Source organism: Girardinichthys multiradiatus, chromosome 6 (assembly GCF_021462225.1).
Source record: "Girardinichthys multiradiatus isolate DD_20200921_A chromosome 6, DD_fGirMul_XY1, whole genome shotgun sequence".
NCBI lineage: Eukaryota > Metazoa > Chordata > Actinopteri > Cyprinodontiformes > Goodeidae > Girardinichthys > Girardinichthys multiradiatus.
Window position 1 is genome coordinate 43,849,212 of NC_061799.1, and position 21,651 is coordinate 43,870,862.

Here is a 21,651-nt window from a genome sequence, read left to right on the forward strand (position 1 = left end):
GCTGACAGAACTGGGACTGCAACACTGAGGAGGCCGAGCACCTACGAGTCTAAACTCTGTTCCTTCATGTCATTATTTTCAGACTCGGTCTCTGCGCCGTTTGAGATTCGCAAAAAGAGCAGCGAGTGGCGTAACGTTACCGAGGCCTGGCAGCTCTTCAGCTTTTATGGGTGAAAACAGAAATGCGCCAAAGAAAGAGGGACGGTTGTTCATCAGTCAGACTGGGGAAGCAATCTGATGTTGCTGCTTGTCTAAATGCTTCCTATTTTACCATCTTAAAAAGAAACAAGCCGACTCATTTTCTTACACTGTTGTTGCAGCCAGAGTCTTTCAGTCATCTTTTAGCTTTACTCTTTCAGGTCTGATCCTAATTTGGGTCAAGGTCTGTAAATTAAACATGGTTATCAACTATTTCTTGATGTAAAGTTGTTTCCATGTTAAGTACATCTGACTTGAACTGGCCCACTAAGATATTTTAACACCAAGGCCATACAAAGACCTCATTCAGATATTTAGACTACTTTTAGCCCAAGCAGTACAGTCTGCATTTTCGTATTATGTTTGGAATTGGAAACAAAATCTAATTTTGTTCAAAGAGCCATTCGAACAAGATGCCTCCTGGATATCATGAGGGACGGAGCTGAATTAGTATGTTTGGTTCAGTATGAATAAAACATTTTTATGCAAACTGCTACACGTTCATACCACAGCTTTTCTGCTTTTTCGGTAAACTCACCGTTACCACAGATGTCTTCAGAATCTCATCATACTGAGCATTGTTAGTTGAAAATACTACCAAATTGTGAATATAAATCTAGGCTATATAAAATCAGGCTAAAAGGAAACGTTGTGTAGGCATCTATATCAAGATGTGAATTAGCCAGTATTGCCCAGTGAAAATTAAATGATGGCATCAGAAGGAGATTATCTCATGACCTCATTATTGTAACAATGGAAGGCAACCAAGCTGCACAAACAGGATAGTGCAACTATATTATAAGGCAGTGAAAATGTAATTTCTTATGACTTATGTCAAAACAATAAGCTTTAACAAAAAAAGTGGATTTCTGTTGAGACATCAACAGAGACAACTTGTCAGTGCGGCATCATTTCTGTGTTATGAGCCCGAGGTATTGCTCAGTTTATTGCAAAAGGATATTAGTGCTAGGGCAGTATTAAACTCTTACACTTCATGATTCATGCTGAAGATTTGCCCATTTTCTTTAGCAAATGCAAACCAAACTCTGTTTCTCAGAGCCTCCTGGAGGCATCAAGCATACATGCCTGGCATCCTGGATGAAATGTTTCTGCTGGAGGCTTTTGGCAAATTCATTAAAAAACAAATTAGCTTTCATCACTTTCCTTTCACTTTTTAAGTCTAAATCAAAACAAAATATTTCCCTTTTCCACCAATTATTATGGGCAAGTGTGGATTAGGGATGAGAATATTCATCTGGCCATTGTGAGGTTGTGGGTTTGACTCCAGCTTCCTTACCCCACACCTTCCTCTGTCCTACAGGTATTGTTTCATGTGTTCATGCAACATTGCTGCATGATTCACTGTCAGTTTGTGGTGCTTATTAGGTTTTTTATGGTTTGTGTAGTATTTATCAATATACCTCTGATAAAGATGTGATTTAACATTTTTAGATTTATAAATTTGTCATGGCTGTTAGACAATCCCACTCTAAAAACAAAAAACAAAAAAATTAAGAGGGAGAAAATGTCTTTAATCAGTAGGTGTGATGCAAGCCATTTTCTGTCCTACCATCATAAATGTAAACATGTAGAGTTTGCTGAATCTCCCTGGGAGTTTTCCTGGAAATGTTTGCTTTGGTCCGATGAGATTAAAAATGACATTTTTGGCAACAAACACTTCATGTGGGTCTGGTGTAAACATAAGGATGTGGAAAAATGTGGAAATGAAACTCATGCACACTGTTTAGTATCGTGGAGGATCTACGATGCTGCAGTTCTGTTTCTCCTTCAAAGGCCCAGGGTAGTTTGTTAAGGTACATCGCATCATAAACTTTTTGAAATACCAGAACATTTAAAACAATTAATCTGATATCCCTTCAAGACTTTAGCTCATATTTACCAGCGGTGGCAATATGTGTGCATGTAGAGCCAGGGCTGAAATCAGATCAGTTTTTCGGTGCCGCGAGAATCTGAGTTGAATTTGTATCAATTAAAGAAAATGACAATAAATCCATATGAATCATAATGCCCAACCAGAACCAGCACTGGACTCTGTGGGAGGTTGTGTAGCTTTGTAGGTAATCTAGTAAAGAGAATAAATGAACAAGTTAAATGCGACATGTTTGCCTGTCTTTGTTTGTTTTTTGATTTATTCACGTCCACCCGTTTGACTAATACCCATCTATATCAAGGTGTCTAACAAATCTTTGCATTCAGACCATATAGATCCAGATTTCAGTTCAATAAATACAGAAGTGGTCCATATCAGCACTCAGCAAATCTCAGCTGACAGTTTTGCATTTTGTTGCAAGAAAAATAATACAAGTATCTAAACTCACTTTTTTAACTTTTACCCCAACTGATGTATCATGCAACTCTCAACATCTACTTTCACACAAATAATACAGCAGAACACCAGATATTTTTGCACGGCAGGACTCCCTGAAACAAAATGGCTGCTATACTGTAGATGTCTGCAAAGTTTCACACTAATTCCTAATTCCCTCTGTATTAGTGAATCAGAAAATTCCTGCAGTTAATTATTAACTCCTTCAATGGATATCAGCAAAGCCTCTGCTCCACTTCTGGCTATTCATATCTTTTATGCAACATGTTTGGGGGGTGCATGAGTGTGTTACTGTTTGACTAAACCACAGGTCATATTATTGAAAGAATGCATCTGTATATTACACTAAAATGCTCCTTCAGATCTCCATAATCAGGCAGTAACAGGTGCCAAAGTCCTTGTTAAGACAAAAATGAAATTTGATTGGCTATTAAAATCTCATAAGTGTGCGAGTGTTATCACCGTCTGCTCAGCTTTTAGAAAGAAATCAGTCAGCTCCTCAGAGAAGAGCACAGGCGGCCGGATTGTCCCTTTATCTGCCCTCGGCCACTGATTAAACATCCACCAGGATTGCTGAGTGGATTTGCGATTCAGCACAGAGCAAAGCTGAGATTCAGCCAAGCTCATCCATTGCGGACCCACTGGGGTACATATCAGATAATGTTGTCACTTTCGGTCTGAGCTGTAATTTCCTGGAAGACGTGGCAAGATGTGACAGATGGCGCTCACGGTGAAAGAGCTGCCGAGGATGAGGACATGATGCATCGCCATCAAACCGTTGGTGGGGCCGGGATGGGCACGGCAGGGAGCTGAATTAATCCTGTTGCACTTTTGCTGGAGAAACACCGGCAGCAGGACATGTCAAAGATAAAGCTACAGCTCTGAGATCTTTGGAAAACGTCAGATTAGTGTTCATGCTGAAGCCAGACAGTCTCACTGGTTGGTAGGATATTATATGTCTGTTTGTAATACTTTCTTAAAAGAAAAGGCAATCCCTTATCTTCATATTTATTTATATGAAAGAAACAATGGACTGTAAATACCATGAGCATTTCAGCCTTTTGCCTACAGAGCTGTGAAAGAGTATTTAGGTCCCTTTGAGATTTTTCTTCTTGGCAAACTTAAATGTTTCAGATAATCACACAAATGTTAATATCAGTCAAACATAAGCTGAGTAAACATGAGAAGCAGTTTTTAAATTATGATTTGTTTGACTATGGGAGAAAAGCTACCCAAACCAACCTGGCCGTAGCTATAGTTCTTCCCTTCTAACATGAATTAACTGTGATTAACCATATTATTTGGGGTTAAAGGTCATCATTCCTACCCAGGCCTGATTACTGCCAGATAAATAAAATCGAGAACTGAAATAGAACCTGTCTGACAACTGGAAGTAGGCTAAAATATCTCAAAATGCAAACACACTATGTCTCAATCGACAGAAATTCAAGAACAGATGAGAAACAAATTCACTGACATCTATCAGTCTGGTAAAGGTTACAAAGAAAAGCAATTCTAAGGTTCTGGACGCCATAGAACCACAATGAGTGGAGAACCTTCCCAGGAGTGGCCTGCCTACCAATCTTATTCCAACAGTGCATCAATGACTCATCCAGGAGGTCGCAGCAGAACCCAGAACAACATCTAAAGCTCACCTATACCAAAAAAACACAAAGGGGATTTCTTTTTGACTGTGTGTGTCCCGTTACCAACAGTCAAACACGGTGTTGGTAGTGTAATGGTCCGGGGCTGCTATGCTGATTCAGGACCTGAACAACTTGCCACAGTGGAACAAGGAATTCAGCTCTCTATCAGAAAATCCTGAAGAAGAATGTCTGGCCATCAGTTAGTAATGTTAAGCTCTTGGGTTATACAGAAGAAAAATAATCCGAAGATCACCAACTGGCCCCAAAAAAAGAAACAAAACTTTGTCCCTTTGCTACATGTCTCCTGACTACCCCCCCCCCCCCCCCCACCACACACACACACACACACCCCCACCCCTGCCCATTTCCTCTCTCTCTCTTTTTTCTCTCTCTCTCTCTCTCCACCCCATTTCCTGTCGACCATTTCCTCTCTCTCTCTTTGTCTCTCTATTCAATTCAGTTCAATTCAGTTTATTTATATAGCGCCAATTCACAACACATGTCGTCTTAAGGCTCTTCACAAAAGTCAGGTTCATACATTCCAATTAATCGTAACCATTGAACAGTTCAGTCAGATTCAGTTATTTATTCAAATTGGATAAAAAGTTTTTCTATCTAAGGAAACCCAGCAGATTGCATCCAATCAGTGACTTGCAGCATTCCCTCCTCCTGGATGAGCATGTAGAGACAGTGGACAGTCACTGGCGTTGACTTTGCAGCAATCCCTCATACTGAGCATGCATGTAGCGACAGTGGAGAGGAAAAACTCCCTTCTAACAGGAAGAAACCTCCAGCAGAACCAGAACCAGGCTCAGTGTGAGCGGCCATCTGCCACGACCGACTGGGGCTTTGAGAGAACAGAGCAGAGACACAAAGAGAACAAAGAAGCACTGATCCAGGAGTACTTTCTATGGGAAGGAAAAGTAAATGATAATGGTTGTAGCTCCTTTAATTGTTTCACCTAGAAAGAAAGAACAGATAAACTCTGAGCCAGTTTTCAAGGTTAGAGTCTGAAAGAGAGCACATAGAGTTAGTTACAGTAGAAGCTCAGTCAGTTTCCACGTCTAGGAGAGAGAAAGGGTTAAACACTAAAAGACAGGGCTATGTGGATCATCTGTAGAAGGTGAGCATTAAGTTGTTGCCAGCAGAAGCTCGGACGATTCCCCTCTCCAGAAAGGTGTCACAGGTACACAGAACCAGGCCAGGTGTAGCTTCTAGGAAGAGAAAAGAGAAAGAACATAACGTTAAAAACTGAAATAACAGCAAATAATGCAGAATTGGAGAGTAGTGTGAGAATGTAGCAAAGAGTGTGAAAGTGGTCATTATGTCCTACAGCAGCCTAAGCCTGTAGCAGCATAACTACAGAGATAGTTCAGGATAACCTAAGCCACTCTAACTGTAACTATCTAACTCTCTCTCTCTCTCTCTCTTCACCCCATTTCCTGTCGGTGGACTTACAAAATAAAGGCATCCAGTGCCACAAAATAAAAATAAAAAAAACGGTGCTTTTGCAGTATTTAAACTATTCTGCAAAGAAGAACGGTCCAAACTTCCTCCATGGTTGTGTAAGACAAATTGCCATTTATTGTACATGTTGATGGCAGTTTCTACCGGTTATTAGGTAAGGAGGCAATTTCAGGTTAGTTTAGACAGCTGTTTTGTCTTGATCAATGAAATTATCATTTAAAAAGTGCATTTTCCATTTTCGTCCCATTTAAGATCAAAAACCGAAGCAATCTGTAAGAGGGCACAATCGCTTTCACAGCTCTGGGTGAAATATTTCCATTAATGCATGACAAACTAAATCTAAAGATATTTATGGTGCATGAAACCATTTATGGAAACTGTTAAATAAATCCTCTAATGAAGTTAGCAGAAAGGAAAGTAACAAACCAAAGAGAAGAAAAGCTCCTTTGGCAACAAAGTTATTTCCCTTAAACACATTTTGTCAAAATTTGTTAAAAAGATGATCAGAAACAAACTTCCAATAATCTATTTCCTCCATTGTCACACATCCTCTGAACTCTGACTACACTTCAGGTCTAACGGCACTAAAATAAGCATTTCAAAAATTACACTCTATTAATACACATTCATGCTACCTTAAACAGGAATTTGAAAAATTAGAGTTGTCTAGTCCTGACAGGCCAACATGCAGGACTAAGTCTACATGCAGAGGCTACATTACCAGGTTTACGTTTGCTCTTGAGGAACGATGGCACTGGTTGGAGGGGGCCAAAGTGCCATTTGTAGTCTGGACTGAACATAAGACTCTGGAATACTTAAAATCAGCTCAGGTACTTAACCCAAGACGAGCCAAATGGGCTCTTTTCTTCAGCTGTTTCAATTTTGTTCTATCTTACAGACCCAGGACTAAAAACTGTGGCTCCACTGCTGCTCAGAGAATTAAACTGAGCTAACACTTCGTATTTCTACCTCGGTGCTGCTGCAAGTTGCTCTGCCAAGAATAAAACAACAGGCTGTGAAGTGTGGTCAGTTTCCATGAACTTCACAAAGGAAGGAAGGAGATAGAGCAAGAATAGTAGAGGTCGAGCTCTGATCTTATCACTCCCCTGACAAAGTATAAACTCCTAGCTTATAACAGTGGAGAGAAGCAGCTTGAAGAAGTTGTTCAGACTGCAGGAGCATGTGTCTGCTTGGCTTTAACATAAATAGCAGCACAGAGAGCAGAGGTCTTCTGAACTGGGGATATCAGGACCAAATGGAAGCAGAGACAGACATAAATGTTGGCCATGTGAGCACCGAGGTGTTTCAGCTTTCTGTTTAACCTATCCGTTATTCCTACAGATGTGGATTTGTATTCCTGCACTGGATTTAGTACAGTAGCTCTAAGCAGCACATTGTTACACTTGGCTTCACAAATTTATACATACCCATTGCAACAAAACTCGACCAACTTCATTATTTCTAAAGTTTATTCACTTTTCTGTTCTTCTGAGTTTAAAGCTGCATGGTTATCACTAGAACACAACAAATACTTTGCACGTGATTGCTATAAAGAAATAAATATTTTTATATTAAAAACATATGCTTGCTATCTCACTTTTTAGAGCTTTTATTTTCCCAGAATATTAACATATACGTGTATGTTTTTAGAGTTTACACAAAGACCACTATGCCTTTAAGCAGTTTGGGAACGACCAGATGATGATGTCCTTGTAAGCTTCTAATAGGTCAATTCACAACATTTGCATTAAATGAGGACAAATTTAGGATGTACTTTAAGGCAATTTTTATATGACTTCATGGAAAAATCAAGGAAATCAGGCAATTTATCAGGAAAACAATTCTGGACATTCCACAAATCTGGTTCATCATTGGGTAAAATCTCCAGATCCCTGAAGGTGCAACGTTAATCTGTTCAGACAATACTATGACAGAATAAACAACATGGGAATGTCCAGTCATCATACTGAAGAGGAAGAAGATCGGTTCTAAACTAAAGCAAAGATCTAATGAAGATGCTGGATGTGTGTCATAACCTATGGTGAAGTGGGTCCTGTACCAACATGGATTGAAAGGCAACTCAGAAAGAAAGAAACCATGAGTCCAAAAGAAAATGACCATTGTTGGGATTGGTGGAAAAAAAGGAGGAATCCTGCAAGCCTGGCACAATTTCAGCTGTGAAGTACAGGGATGGCTGCATCATGTTGTTGGGGAAGTTTGCTGCAGGAGGGACTGGTGCACTTTACAAAATGGATGGCATTGTGAAGAAAGAACCTAATGTGGAAATATTAAGCTACAACTCAAGACATCAGACAGGAAGTCAAAGCTTGGACATAATTGACATTTCTAAATGGACTCGGACCCTAAACATAACACCAGATTAGTGGACAACAAAGTCAATCTTTTGTAGAGGCCATCACAAAGCCCTGGTCTGAGTCCCACGGGAGGGTGAATAGATGAAAAATGTGTTTGAGCAAGGCAGACTACAAACCTGACCCAGTTACACCAGTTCTGTCAGGAGGAATGGGATCAATTTCCCTCAAATTGTTTTCAGAAGCTTGTGAAAGGAAACCCAAAACATTTGACCAAATTCAAATAGTTTGAAGGCCATTCTATCGAATACTAATGAAATGTGTGTAAACGTCTGATTTAAAAAAAAAAAAAACACTTTTCTGGCATTTGCAACTATTTTGGTTGTCCAAAAACCAGAAACAGAGATATTTAATTTGCTTTATTGTCATACAGTTATAACAAAAATGTTATATGTTTTTTACAACATGTATGTAAAATCTGATTTTAACTGCATCTTAGCATGTCTAAAATTTTTAAATACTGTCACATTACTATCAGGGATGCAGGCTTAAAATCAGTAGAACAATCTGTAAGGATGTAGTAGAGGATGACTGTTCGGATTAATGAAGGTTCTACTGCTGTACTGTCACCTGCACCTTGTCAGGTTTAGAAATTAAGAGCTCTATGGTTAGCACTGAGGAAGATACTCTGATTCGTTTCTTTAAGTTAAAGAAACGAATCAGACGTTGTCTATCGATTTTCTAGATTAAAATCAAAAGACAACTTCAGTACTTTGAGTTTGTATGGTAGGATATGTAAACGCTCTTAACAAACACAGCAAAGAAATATTTGAAAGTCAGGAGAATCTAATATACATGCAAACTGCAACCCAACCCTGTCAAATTAATGTGACATTGATGCAGAATGTTACAAAAACAAGCTGAAAATCAACTGAACAACCTATAAGTAGGCAGTTGGCATTAATCAGACACCATTTATTTCTAAACTGTCTGTACTTTTGTGTCACTTCAACTTGGTGAGTTTTAGGAATTGAAACCTCTGCTACAGATCTGAGAAATAAAAAGGTATTTGCAACAGTTTGCTATAACATTATAAATATAGCCCTTTTAAAAACATAATCTCTCTATTTTCCAGCTCTCTCTTGTTCACATTTCCGGTGCACTGCCTGCTTTTTTGGATGAGTGACCTCAGATACTTAAACTCATCCTCTGCTCCTCTCAGTGTCAGTCTGTCACCTGTCTACCCATATCACCCCACACTACAGCCAACAACTGATCTTTTGAAACCATTTCTTTGACTTTGGCAGCTTTGTCAGTCATTTTCAGTTCAGTTCCAGACCAGTTTTGGTGAATTAGCCACTTAACTATGACCTATGAAACATTCAGCAATGAAAAGGGCTCCTAAACTCGATGGTTGATCATCAACACCTAACAAATTACTGAGCAACTTAGCTGAATCTATGAGAAATCCAGAATAAAACATGTTAAAAACTGAAAATGAGACTTTATCTCCAACAAGGTCATTACTTTAAGAGCCGGTAAGTCCAAACTTGTCATTAAGTAGGTGTTTGACTGAATGATGAGGCAACAGGGTCTGTCAGCTCTTTGCTGCATATTTCTTCCTGTTGAACTTTTATAGATCAAGTTGTGATGTATTGCTCTTAGAGATCTTTTCTCCTACTTCATGTTGTCAGACTAGCTCTATCTTAGTGACTTAAAGGTAGTCACATACTGTTTCTTTACTAGAGAGAGCTCAAACGAATCATCTGTAGGACATTTAGAAAGAACCTCTAAAATATTACCAGCTTAAAAGGAAAATCTGAAATTTCCTGAAGAGTTTCTAAGAGTTAATCAACAGCTGTAGTCTCTCATCGCCCTACTTTACCTCATAGGTTTTAATTTAGACAACTTCAGATCATCTGAGACTTTTCAGCCACTTTAAAAGTGTTCTGCTTATTTTCCTGAGGCCCGTCCACCTGCAGTCCGATCCGTGTTAACAGACACAGACTGGGTGAGCAACATATGGCTGCTGCCTGTCTGCTCGCCTTGCTCCTCAGCAGCTGGAACGGATGAGTCATCATCACACTGCTGCTTGTCTGCATCCAACCAGGTGAATGAGCACAGTCAGCGATGAATTTACGGCAGCCAATCGGGCGCCACACAGAGACAACACGTCCCTCAGCCCACCTGTTATCATTCTGAGGTTTTAGAATGCACCACAAAAAACATGGACACAGGTTGGAGACCAAGAAGAGAACTTATAGAATGTGATTTTAAAAAATCCTTTCTCCAAAGTAAACCTCACCTCTGATGTGTTTGCTTTGGGATTGTGAGATTTCTGTGGACCTATAGCTTCATTTACAAATAATAAGGCTCATTGTTTAGCTCAGCAGGTGCACACCTTATCCCAGTGTGTATGCGTAAAACAATAGATAAATGGAGCATGTCATGGGACTTTTTCAAACTGTTCATTGGTTTGAAATCAGATATTACCATTGATATATTTATATTGTTTAGAAACACGTTTTCCTATTTCATCAAATAAAAGTGTGATGAAATAGGATGGTATCATAACCTAAATCATGTTTTTATCATGCATAATGAAAACTAAATAGCTCATTAATCCTTATTTATTTTGCATTCTTGTTTAAACTGTGGGAAATGTTTGAGTTGGTTGTGTTGGAGCTTATGTTAAGGTTTAAAACTGGATCAGAATTGCTTAAGCTAAAGAATGCATGAGTTGCTTTCATGTTTTATATGTGAAGAACTAACAGGACAGCAGCTGATCACCGCAAGGGACACAGAGCTAAGAAAAGGTAAGGGAAACATTAATAAAATGATACCGACAGCAATGTTAGGGACGGCTGGTGCTGAAAGACTGCAGCCCATTATTAAACATTATATGACTCACTATGCTAGATTATATCTTCAGACAAATAAAAACATATATTATATAAAATATTAATGAAGCAAATAGAAGAATTAATTTTGTACATATATAAATTTTGTAAATAAATAATAAAAAATAAAGTAAAATCATAACATTTAAAATATCTATAAATTGTATTAAATAAATAAAAATGTGCAGCAATATATATTTATTTAAAATAAGTTAATAAAAAATAATAAATACAGATAATTCAAATAAAAATTATTTGTTACAATTCCTGATATAATTTTTTTTTTTAAATATACATGCAAAGGACATTTCAATCTGACTAAAATATATTAAAATAACAAGTTAAAATAGATTTTACAGAATCCAGAGAATTAATTTTAAGGTTGTGCTTCAGCAAAGTTGCCATTTAGGAAGCAGTCCTAGAATCTCTCTTTTATTTTCTTAATAACCGGATCATGTGTTATATACAGCTGCTCATCTCCACGGTACAATTTGATTTGAGCAGTTAGGTGCAGGATGAAGCAGCATGACCAGGTTGTAATCATCTATAACAGAGCGGCTCAGTTCTCTCACAAAGCGCCGACTTTACGCACAGATCATCTCCAGAGGGAGAATCTTTCTACCACCAGGGTCCTTCAAACATCTCCACATCAACAACATTTTATCTGGAATAAATCAGCAAACCGAGCATGAAAGAAAAAAGACATCTTCCACCTCTTCTCCATCCTGTTTTATAGGCAAGGTGGCGTCTCTCCCATCCACACCCTGCAGTCAGTGCGCATGCGTGCCGCGGCAAACAAAGGACCAGGCAATTAACGGACGGAGAAAGGCTAATAAAGTTTGACTCGGTGCAGAAATAACCGGCACGTCGACACAGCAACAACTGCAGCGCACAGAAACAATGAAATACAAATGTTTGAGGAGGTGGATGGGGGAGAAGACTCAGGTGCACCAACAACCTCCATCAGCCCCCCACCACCCAACTCCCCTCATCTTCCATCCTCCCCCTCTCTCTTCCCAGAGCAATAAAAAAGGAATGTGGCATCAATAATTCATCGCAATCGTGATATAACGCGGTTGGGAACGCAGAGTGAGAGAAACATGTAGTCAGACACCGAGGAAGGGTTTTATTTCTGGGAGGAAATCAAGACAGCATCCACCCTCTGATCTCATCTCAGCGGCCTGATGAAATATGATCAATGGAACAATAAAGAACTTTGATTCAATAAATATAAATCAAAAAGGGGAGCGTGAATGGCATTCATGCGTAAAGGCGCATTTTCATCAATAAAAGTGTGAAAAACGACCATCTGTTTCCAAGCGCGTTACTCCAGACCGACACACCCCTTTTCTGAGCGCGTGCACATTTTTGAGATTTTAAACTTTAAATTTGGATTTTTTCAAAACATTTCCAACCCTTTCTTTGACTTTATGTCATAAAATCTATTACATCGTTTGTCACATTGCTTCCCTTCAGCAGCGCGCCGTGCGTCTGCCTCATAAGGCACGCATGGAGAAAAAGACAAAAGGAATAAAAAACACCATAGACCGCAATAAGAGCTTTCTGAGAGGCAGATAATCAGGAACAAAGAGCGACATGCGGGGTTCTTACCGTGTGCACTGAAGTTCTGTCGCTCCCTCTGCGCTCCTCGCAGTCTGTTTGCGGCTCTCCCTGCGCGCTCGGCGGCTTGTGCCTGCTTCACCGTTCGGCTGCAGCTCGGCGGTACTCCGCCTGCGCGCACACGCATCCCTATCTTACGTGCACGCGGACGATGTGCAGAAGGGCCATCTAAAAATTTACCTCATGAGGAAGCGGAATGCAATCATGGGTTGTGGTTCACTCGTTATAATTTTAGAACAGCTTTTCGTGACATGAAAGTAGTCAAGAGACTTGGTGTGGATTTATTTTTACTCCTTTAACATCTGAATAATGTTCTACTTGTTGATAGTAAATCTGCTGTAGACAGAAGAGGAAGATTCATCTGTTTTCTGCAGCATAGAGATTTTTTTTTTTTGCAGGTGCAAATATTTACTCAGATCTTGAAGAGCTCACTGGTTGAGAATGCACATTTTTCCGCGCAAGTTTCACTAGACACATTCCATCTAGTCTGTTTGGCTGTTTTGTGGAATTCGTGCGCCACCTGCAGTCAGCTGCATAGAAACCATTTAGGAACCTGTTGGTCAGCTGGATGCACTTGTTGGTGCTAACACAGCTTACCATATCCTCGGACATTTTCCCTCCTCAGTGTTTTGACTGATTTACAGTAGCTTTGCATTTGACCAGGGTCAGTGTCATGACTGTTGGCATAAAGTGATACATGGACCCTACAACTTCGGTAAAGTTAGAAAGATATTCACAGATTCGGCTTTTCCGGTCCAATAACTCATCAGCGGAACATTGCCTCTACAGGGACACCAGAAAAATATGATGGAGAAATATTCAATAAAGTCGCCAAGGAGAGTTGTATTGTCATTAAAATCATTTTATGTGTAAGTGATCTCACGTTTTTCATACTACATTTCTTGGATTGGAAATTTATACTTACAAAAAATGGAATTTCCCAAAGACTATAGCCTAAATAGCCAAATATTCAGTAAAATATGCATAAAATGGTCAATAACTTTATTATAGCATGTTGTAGTGCCAGCAAATTCATAACACACAGAGAACACCTCATCTTAATCATACTACAACTCTTACTTTGGGAAAATGTGCTCAAATTTATTTTTTATGATTTATTTACTCTCAAAATAAGTATAAAATGGTCAATAACTTCACTATAGCTTGTTGTAGTGCCAACAAACTCATAACACACAGAGAACACCTCATCTTGAATCTTTTGAATAAACATATCATTGCCTTTATTGATGCAGACTTGCTTATACTGATAATAACTCTGTATTACAACCAAATAATATTTAACTTTTCCTTTACTGTTTGCACTGTCACAACCTGAGATCAGACATTACATGAGCGTGTTCATGCAATATGACATAAAATAAAATCACAATGAATAATAAAAATCCCAATATTAAAGAAGCCCTTACAGCTGCACACAAAATCCTGTTCACCTGAAAACCATTTTCTGTCTTGTTTCTTGCATTATGATGGAGACTGCAGTGGGAATTACCTGCAGGCTCCACATCACTCCAACTTGCTCACTGACAAAAGAAGAATTTAACTGGAATGACATATCTTAGTTCTAGTTAGTATTTTCAATTAAACTATGATTTTATGTATAGTAGATTCATAATACATTTGGAATATTGTAATCTTAAGTACACTTACAAGTAGACCTACTTTTTCTGTTACAGAATGCTTAAACAACTTGACTTTATATAACTTAAAATGTTCCGACTATTGTAAATTTAAGTTGACTATACCTAAACAAATTAAATGAATAACCAAAACCACTAGATGCAAATGGTTTATGTACTACCGACTTTACCAAGGTTTACAGTAGTTCCATCTACAAAGAAAAAACCATAAAGTCCACACAATATAGCATGCCCCCAAACATGCAATATTCATATTCTCATGTTAATCTTTGAGTTTCCCACACTCTCAAATATAAATAATTCAGTATTTGGTTACAGTCAGCAAACATTACCTAGAGACTCTCTAGTTATTGTACAACACACAGTACCAAGGGGTTTCATCTCAATGCATTCAGTGTGAAACCATCGCTCACAGGTTTCACACTGTATCTACAGCATGGGATAAACTTTTAATATGAAGAAACTCATAGAGAATAAAATATTGTTAGGCACTGCAGTTAACATATTATTGTTTAGTAATAAAAAATTGATTATATTAATCTATTAAACCTTTTCGTCTCACCCAAAGGGCAGCAATGACAGGATGGAGCAGGTCCCCATTTCCACAGAAGGAGCAGAACATATACCTTAAATCTTAAAAGAAACAAAGAGAATAAAATAACCTATGGTTATTATTAGTTACAAAAGAAATGAATGTTTACAAAAACTAATCTTTTATCACCTGATCCTTTGAGAATTTCTTCTGCCATGTCTTGTCTGAGTTTTTTAATACATCTTTTAGATGATTCATCATGGAAGTTCTTTGGTATGTTGGGAAATTCCATCACCGTCATCTTGGCCATCTGTATGAAAAGCAAACAAGCACATGCATTATGTTTGATCCCACACTGTAAAATTTTTTTATCAACAATATCAAAAATGGTGTGTATAATTACCTCCATGGCAAAAACCCCACAGCTGGTCCCATCTTTCTGGAAGGTGTGGGTTATCGTCCCAGGCTGCCACTTGATGTTAACCCTGTCTGCTTTGCCAAGTCAATTCTGGCGCATCTTGAAGTACTGTCTAGCATTATTTATTTTGACTTACCAAGGTTTGTATTGTTCTGCTGTAAAAAAACGCTGGTGTAAAATGTCAGTTTTTAAAAATACTGAAAAATAATACTGAAATCTTTAGCCAGCCTTCATGGAGTCCACAGCCTCATTTGACCATTGCAGAGGATTGACCACAGCTGTAAGGGCTTCTTTAATATTGGGATTTTTATTATTCATTGGGATTTTATTTTATGTCATATTGCATGAACACGCTCATGTAATGTCTGATCTCAGGTTGTGACAGTGCAAACAGTAAAGGAAAAGTTAAATATTATTTGGTTGTAATACAGAGTTATTATCAGTATAAGCAAGTCTGCATCAATAAAGGCAATGATATGTTTATTCAAAAGATTCAAGATGAGGTGTTCTCTGTGTGTTATGAGTTTGTTGGCACTACAACATGCTATAGTGAAGTTATTGACCATTTTATACTTATTTTAATGGTAAAATAAAATCATAAAAAATCAATTTAAGTACATTTTCTTAAAGTAAGAGTTGTAGTATGATTACGATGAGGTGTTCTCTGTGTGTTATGAATTTGTTGGCACTACCACATGCTATAATGAAGTTATTGACCATTTTATGCATATTTTACTGAATATTTGGCTATTTAGGCTATGGTCTTTGGGAAATTCCAAATTTTTTTAAGTATTAATTTCCAATCCAAGAACTGTAGTACGAAAAACGTGAGATCACTTACACATAAAATGATTTTAATGATAATACACCTCTCCTTGGCGACTTTATTGAATATTTCTCCATCGTATTTTTCTGGTGTTGCAATTTGCAGACGGTCCCTGCGCATTTGAGGAGCTGCGATCTCGTTTTGAGGAAAATACGATTGTGGCTCACTGTCTGCCTTGCTGTGGTTGCAGAGAGGTGTTGGTTTTCTAGAGGCAATGTTCCGCTGATGAGTTATTGATCCGGAAAAGCCGAATCTGTGAATATCTTTCTCACTTTACCGAAGTGACCCACCTAGGTTGCACCAGCAGTCCAACTCCACCAGGATGGCACGTCAATTACTGGGTATCCTAGCACATTCCCAGTAGCATGGAAAAGATTTAAGGAGACAGATAGTTACTTTAGGAGAGCTGGACAGGACCGTCAGAGGTCCTTAACTGCACTGCTTTGCACTGCTGCAATTAGCCTGCTGCATTAGTTTTTCAGTTTAAAGTTCTCAGTCACTTCGGATAAAGCCCTCTGTGGGTTGCTCACTTTCATTAAAATGATGTGGCATTCCCTTGTTCCTAACACATTACTCATTCTGTATCAGTATGAATATTCAGAATGGGTTTATTTTCCAAATTTGGTCCAATGTGTTTGCAAAGTGTTCCTTTATTTTTATTTTTATTTTTTTTTTCAGAAATGTAGCACTGCTCCAAAGACCAAATAAGCTTGAGCTGAAGGACTAAAACAAAACCAATAAACCAAACGAAATAATACTGGACCAAAAAGCATCTATTTAGATGCTAAAGACTGACATTAAATCAAGAATCTAAACCAAAACACAAACAATGGAACGGAAGAAAGAACTAAGAATCTTAACACAAAGGAAAGGACCTGTACGGAACACCATCAATGACAATAATCAACAACCCAAAATAATACAAGTAAAAAACCAAAAGAGAACCAAATACACAAAAACCCACGGATCAAGACAGCAAAACTTATGGTTCCATCAATTACAAGTAAAAGTAAAGCAGCCCCAGACCATCATACTACCACTGCCGTGTTTGACTGTCAGTATGATGTTCTTTTTCTGAAATGTTGTGTTAGGTGTATGCAAGATGTAACAGGATGCACACCTTTCTAAAAGTTCCATGTTTGTCTCATTAGTCCACAGAATATTGAATAATGACTCTCACTGCAGTTCACTGGAGTCTCAACGCCATAGAAAAGGCTGTGCAGCACTTGCCAGACTGATAGATGTCAGTGACTTTGTTTCTCACCTGTTCTTGAACTTCTATAGATCAGGGTGTGATGTATTACTCTTAGAGATCTTCTAGCCTACTTCATGTTGTCAGACTAGCTCTTTCTAAGTGATTCTACAGGTCATGCAGTGACCAGGTCTGGATATGGCTAGTGAAATTAAAACTGAAAAAGTAGTCAATCACACTTAATTCACGATTTAACGAGGGGGAGATTACTTTTTCACACAGGGCCTGGTTTGTTGGGACGGCTTTTTCCCATCATCTGAAAACTGCTTTACTCTGATTATTTTTGTCGGAAATAAAATTTGTTTAAAGATCTTAAACAAAGAGAAGAAGCTGTGACCTTTTTACACGTGTTTTAACAAAGTGGATTACTTAGATTTTTTTTTATATGATGAGCTAAACAAACTCTATTCTGTTAATGGAAAGTAACTAAAATTACAGTAATTAAAATTAGATGAGATACATTTGAGCAGATTGTATTTGTATGACATGATTAGTAAATTAGAAATGAATTTAAAAACGTTTGGAAAATAACAACTAGGAGAAAACAGAGTTATTATTGTTTCTGTGTAATGTTCTCCACAGACAGAATGAAAAACGTCACATCTTTCCGTGTTACTTTATTTACTGGGCTGCGGTACCTACATCTGGACACTAGGTGGCAGTGATCGCAAAGAACCGAAAACAGGAACTGGATTCATGACAAAGACTCAGTGAGGACCGAATCATTCAAATCCGCCTCCAACAGGAACTATGCTGAACTCGGTTCAGGTCAGGTTGTTCTGGAAGATGCTGGGTTTACATTTACCCATTGACCCTCCAGAACCCACAACTCTGTTTAACTCCGAACCGACTGACAGCACCAACAAGGCTCAGCTGTGTTTACCTTAAAGGGCCAGTTCACCCAAACAAACGTTCAATGTGAAGTTAAGCAGTTTCACCTCCAATCAGAGAAAACGACGGGGTCAGTTATCTCATCCGGAGGCCCTGGACTCCTGGATCTTATCGCAGTTACACTTATAAATATGCATTTGTGTTTTGTGCTGGCATGAAATGAATACAACTCTGGTGATGATCGTTGAGACGTTTATCATAACTGACGCAGAATAACGTTTGGACCTGAAAGTGACGTCACCACAGTTTAAGGTGGTTCTGATGGAATTTAGTAGTAATTAAAAGAAGGATTTTTGATTAAATAAATAAACATCCATACATTACCAGTTTTAAGATTTTAACTTTATTTTTTCCAACAGTGAACATATAAAAATAAAATAGAATAATAAAAACACAACATTTTCTGGATTTAAGAAGATAAAAGGTAAGGAGAAATGACAAATTAATACAATTAAAATATATAATTTTGCTTCTTAAGAGTAAACACCTAAACCCCATAAAATAAAACAAGGCATATAAATAATATAAATGTTGTTATCAACAAGTACAAATCAGACCTTGATCAAATATATTATAATAATAAATTGTGGTTTTCACCTTCGTAATATAAAATTAAGAGACACAATTTCAGAATTCATTAATAAGGGAACATAAATACTGGAATCTGTAGCCGACTGACCCACAGCTGTTGTTCCTCTTTTTTTTATTTAATTTTTTAGGCATCAACTTCATAAAAAAATCCTCCTTCATGGATATTTGTACATCTTGTTTTTGACAGATTAGCTTTTCTTGATGAAGTCCTGGTGCACATTATTTGAATTTCTTCCATAAATCAGATTCAGACTCAAACTATTCGTCTTCTTTGCTTCAACGTGTTTCTGCAGAAAAGTTTTTCTCTCTATGGACAGAAGTCTGATGATCCTGAAAATCACCAGATCATCTGCAGACCTGCTTTTTATTGGTAATATGTCCACTTGTGACATCTGCACCATGTGGTTTGGATCCTTTTAGTTGTTCTGTTTGTTATTCTTCAACAGCCTGTAAGGACATTTAGGCACAAGTCGTTTTAACTATTAACTACAGGTCCTTCTCAAAAAATTAGCATATTGTGATAAAGTTCATTATTTTCCATAATGTCATGATGAAAATTTAACATTCATATATTTTAGATTCATTGCACACTAACTGAAATATTTCAGGTCTTTTATTGTCTTAATACGGATGATTTTGGCATACAGCTCATGAAAACCCAAAATTCCTATCTCACAAAATTAGCATATTTCATCCGACCAATAAAAGAAAAGTGTTTTTAATACAAACAACGTCAACCTTCAAATAATCATGTACAGTTATGCACTCAATACTTGGTCGGGAATCCTTTTGCAGAAATGACTGCTTCAATGCGGCGTGGCATGGAGGCAATCAGCCTGTGGCACTGCTGAGGTCTTATGGAGGCCCAGGATGCTTCGATAGCGGCCTTTAGCTCATCCAGAGTGTTGGGTCTTGAGTCTCTCAACGTTCTCTTCACAATATCCCACAGATTCTCTATGGGGTTCAGGTCAGGAGAGTTGGCCGGCCAATTGAGCACAGTGATACCATGGTCAGTAAACCATTTACCAGTGGTTTTGGCACTGTGAGCAGGTGCCAGGTCGTGCTGAAAAATGAAATCTTCATCTCCATAAAGCTTTTCAGCAGATGGAAGCATGAAGTGCTCCAAAATCTCCTGATAGCTAGCTGCATTGACCCTGCCCTTGATAAAACACAGTGGACCAACACCAGCAGCTGACACGGCACCCCAGACCATCACTGACTGTGGGTACTTGACACTGGACTTCTGGCATTTTGGCATTTCCTTCTCCCCAGTCTTCCTCCAGACTCTGGTACCTTGACTTCCGAATGACATGCAGAATTTGCTTTCATCCGAAAAAAGTACTTTGGACCACTGAGCAACAGTCCAGTGCTGCTTCTCCCCAGGTCTGGGGAATGCGGCACCTGTAGACCATTTCCTGCACACGCCTGTGCACGGTGGCTCTGGATGTTTCTACTCCAGACTCAGTCCACTGCTTCCGCAGGTCCCCCAAGGTCTGGAATCGGCCCTTCTCACAAAATTAGCATATCATTAAAAGGGTCTCTAAACGAGCTATGAACCTAATCATCTGAATCAACGAGTTAACTCTAAACACCTGCAAAAGATTCCTGAGGCCTTTAAAACTCCCAGCCTGGTTCATCACTCAAAACCCCAATCATGGGTAAGACTGCCGACCTGACTGCTGTCCAGAAGGCCACTATTGACACCCTCAAGCAAGAGGGTAAGACACAGAAAGACATTTCTGAACGAATAGGCTGTTCCCAGAGTGCTGTATCAAGGCACCTCAGTGGGAAGTCTGTGGGAAGGAAAAAGTGTGGCAGAAAACGCTGCACAACGAGAAGAGGTGACCGGACCCTGAGGAAGATTGTGGAGAAGGGCCGATTCCAGACCTTGGGGGACCTGCGGAAGCAGTGGACTGAGTCTGGAGTAGAAACATCCAGAGCCACCGTGCACAGGCGTGTGCAGGAAATGGGCTACAGGTGCTGCATTCCCAAGGTCAAGCCACTTTTGAACCAGAAACAGCGGCAGAAGCACCTGACCTGGGCTACAGAGAAGCAGCACTGGACTGTTGCTCAGTGGTCCAAAGTACTTTTTTCGGATGAAAGCAAATTCTGCATGTCATTCGGAAATCAATGTGCCAGAGTCTGGAGGAAGACTGGGGAGAAGGAAATGCCAAAATGCCAGAAGTCCAGTGTCAAGTACCCACAGTCAGTGATGGTCTGGGGTGCCGTGTCAGCTGCTGGTGTTGATCCACTGTGTTTTATCAAGGGCAGGGTCAATGCAGCTAGCTATCAGGAGATTTTGGAGCACTTCATGCTTCCATCTGCTGAAAAGCTTTATGGAGATGAAGATTTCATTTTTCAGCACGACCTGGCACCTGCTCACAGTGCCAAAACCACTGGTAAATGGTTTACTGACCATGGTATCACTGTGCTCAATTGGCCTGCCAACTCTCCTGACCTGAACCCCATAGAGAATCTGTGGGATATTGTGAAGAGAACGTTGAGAGACTCAAGACCCAACACTCTGGATGAGCTAAAGGCCGCTATCGAAGCATCCTGGGCCTCCATAAGACCTCAGCAGTGCCACAGGCTGATTGCCTCCATGCCACGCCGCATTGAAGCAGTCATTTCTGCTAAAGGATTCCCGACCAAGTATTGAGTGCATAACTGTACATGATTATTTGAAGGTTGATGTTTTTTGTATTAAAAACACTTTTTTTTTATTGGTCGGATGAAATATGCTAATTTTGTGAGATAGGAATTTTGGGTTTTCATGAGCTGTATGCCAAAATCATCCGTATTAAGACAATAAAGGACCTGAAATATTTCAGTTAGTGTGCAATGAATCTAAAATATATGAATGTTAAATTTTCATCATGACATTATGGAAAATAATGAACTTTATCACAATATGCTAATTTTTTGAGAAGGACCTGTATTTTGTATTTTTTCTGCATGAAAGCTGCAGCAGTCTGAGCGCATCTTATTTCCTG

At 38.9% G+C, this 21,651-nt stretch overlaps 1 protein-coding gene across 1 annotated transcript in view; it reads right to left on the bottom strand.

Moving 5' to 3' along the window:
* The window catches only part of basp1 (brain abundant, membrane attached signal protein 1), a 62,304-nt gene extending 49,671 nt beyond the window's left edge, over positions 1–12,633 (bottom strand). Inside the window, exon 1 of the mRNA XM_047368703.1 lies at positions 12,482–12,633. The gene's annotated coding sequence lies outside the window, so the exon portion shown is untranslated. The remainder of the gene's footprint in view (positions 1–12,481) is intronic.
* Positions 12,634–21,651: the final 9,018 nt, after the last annotated feature.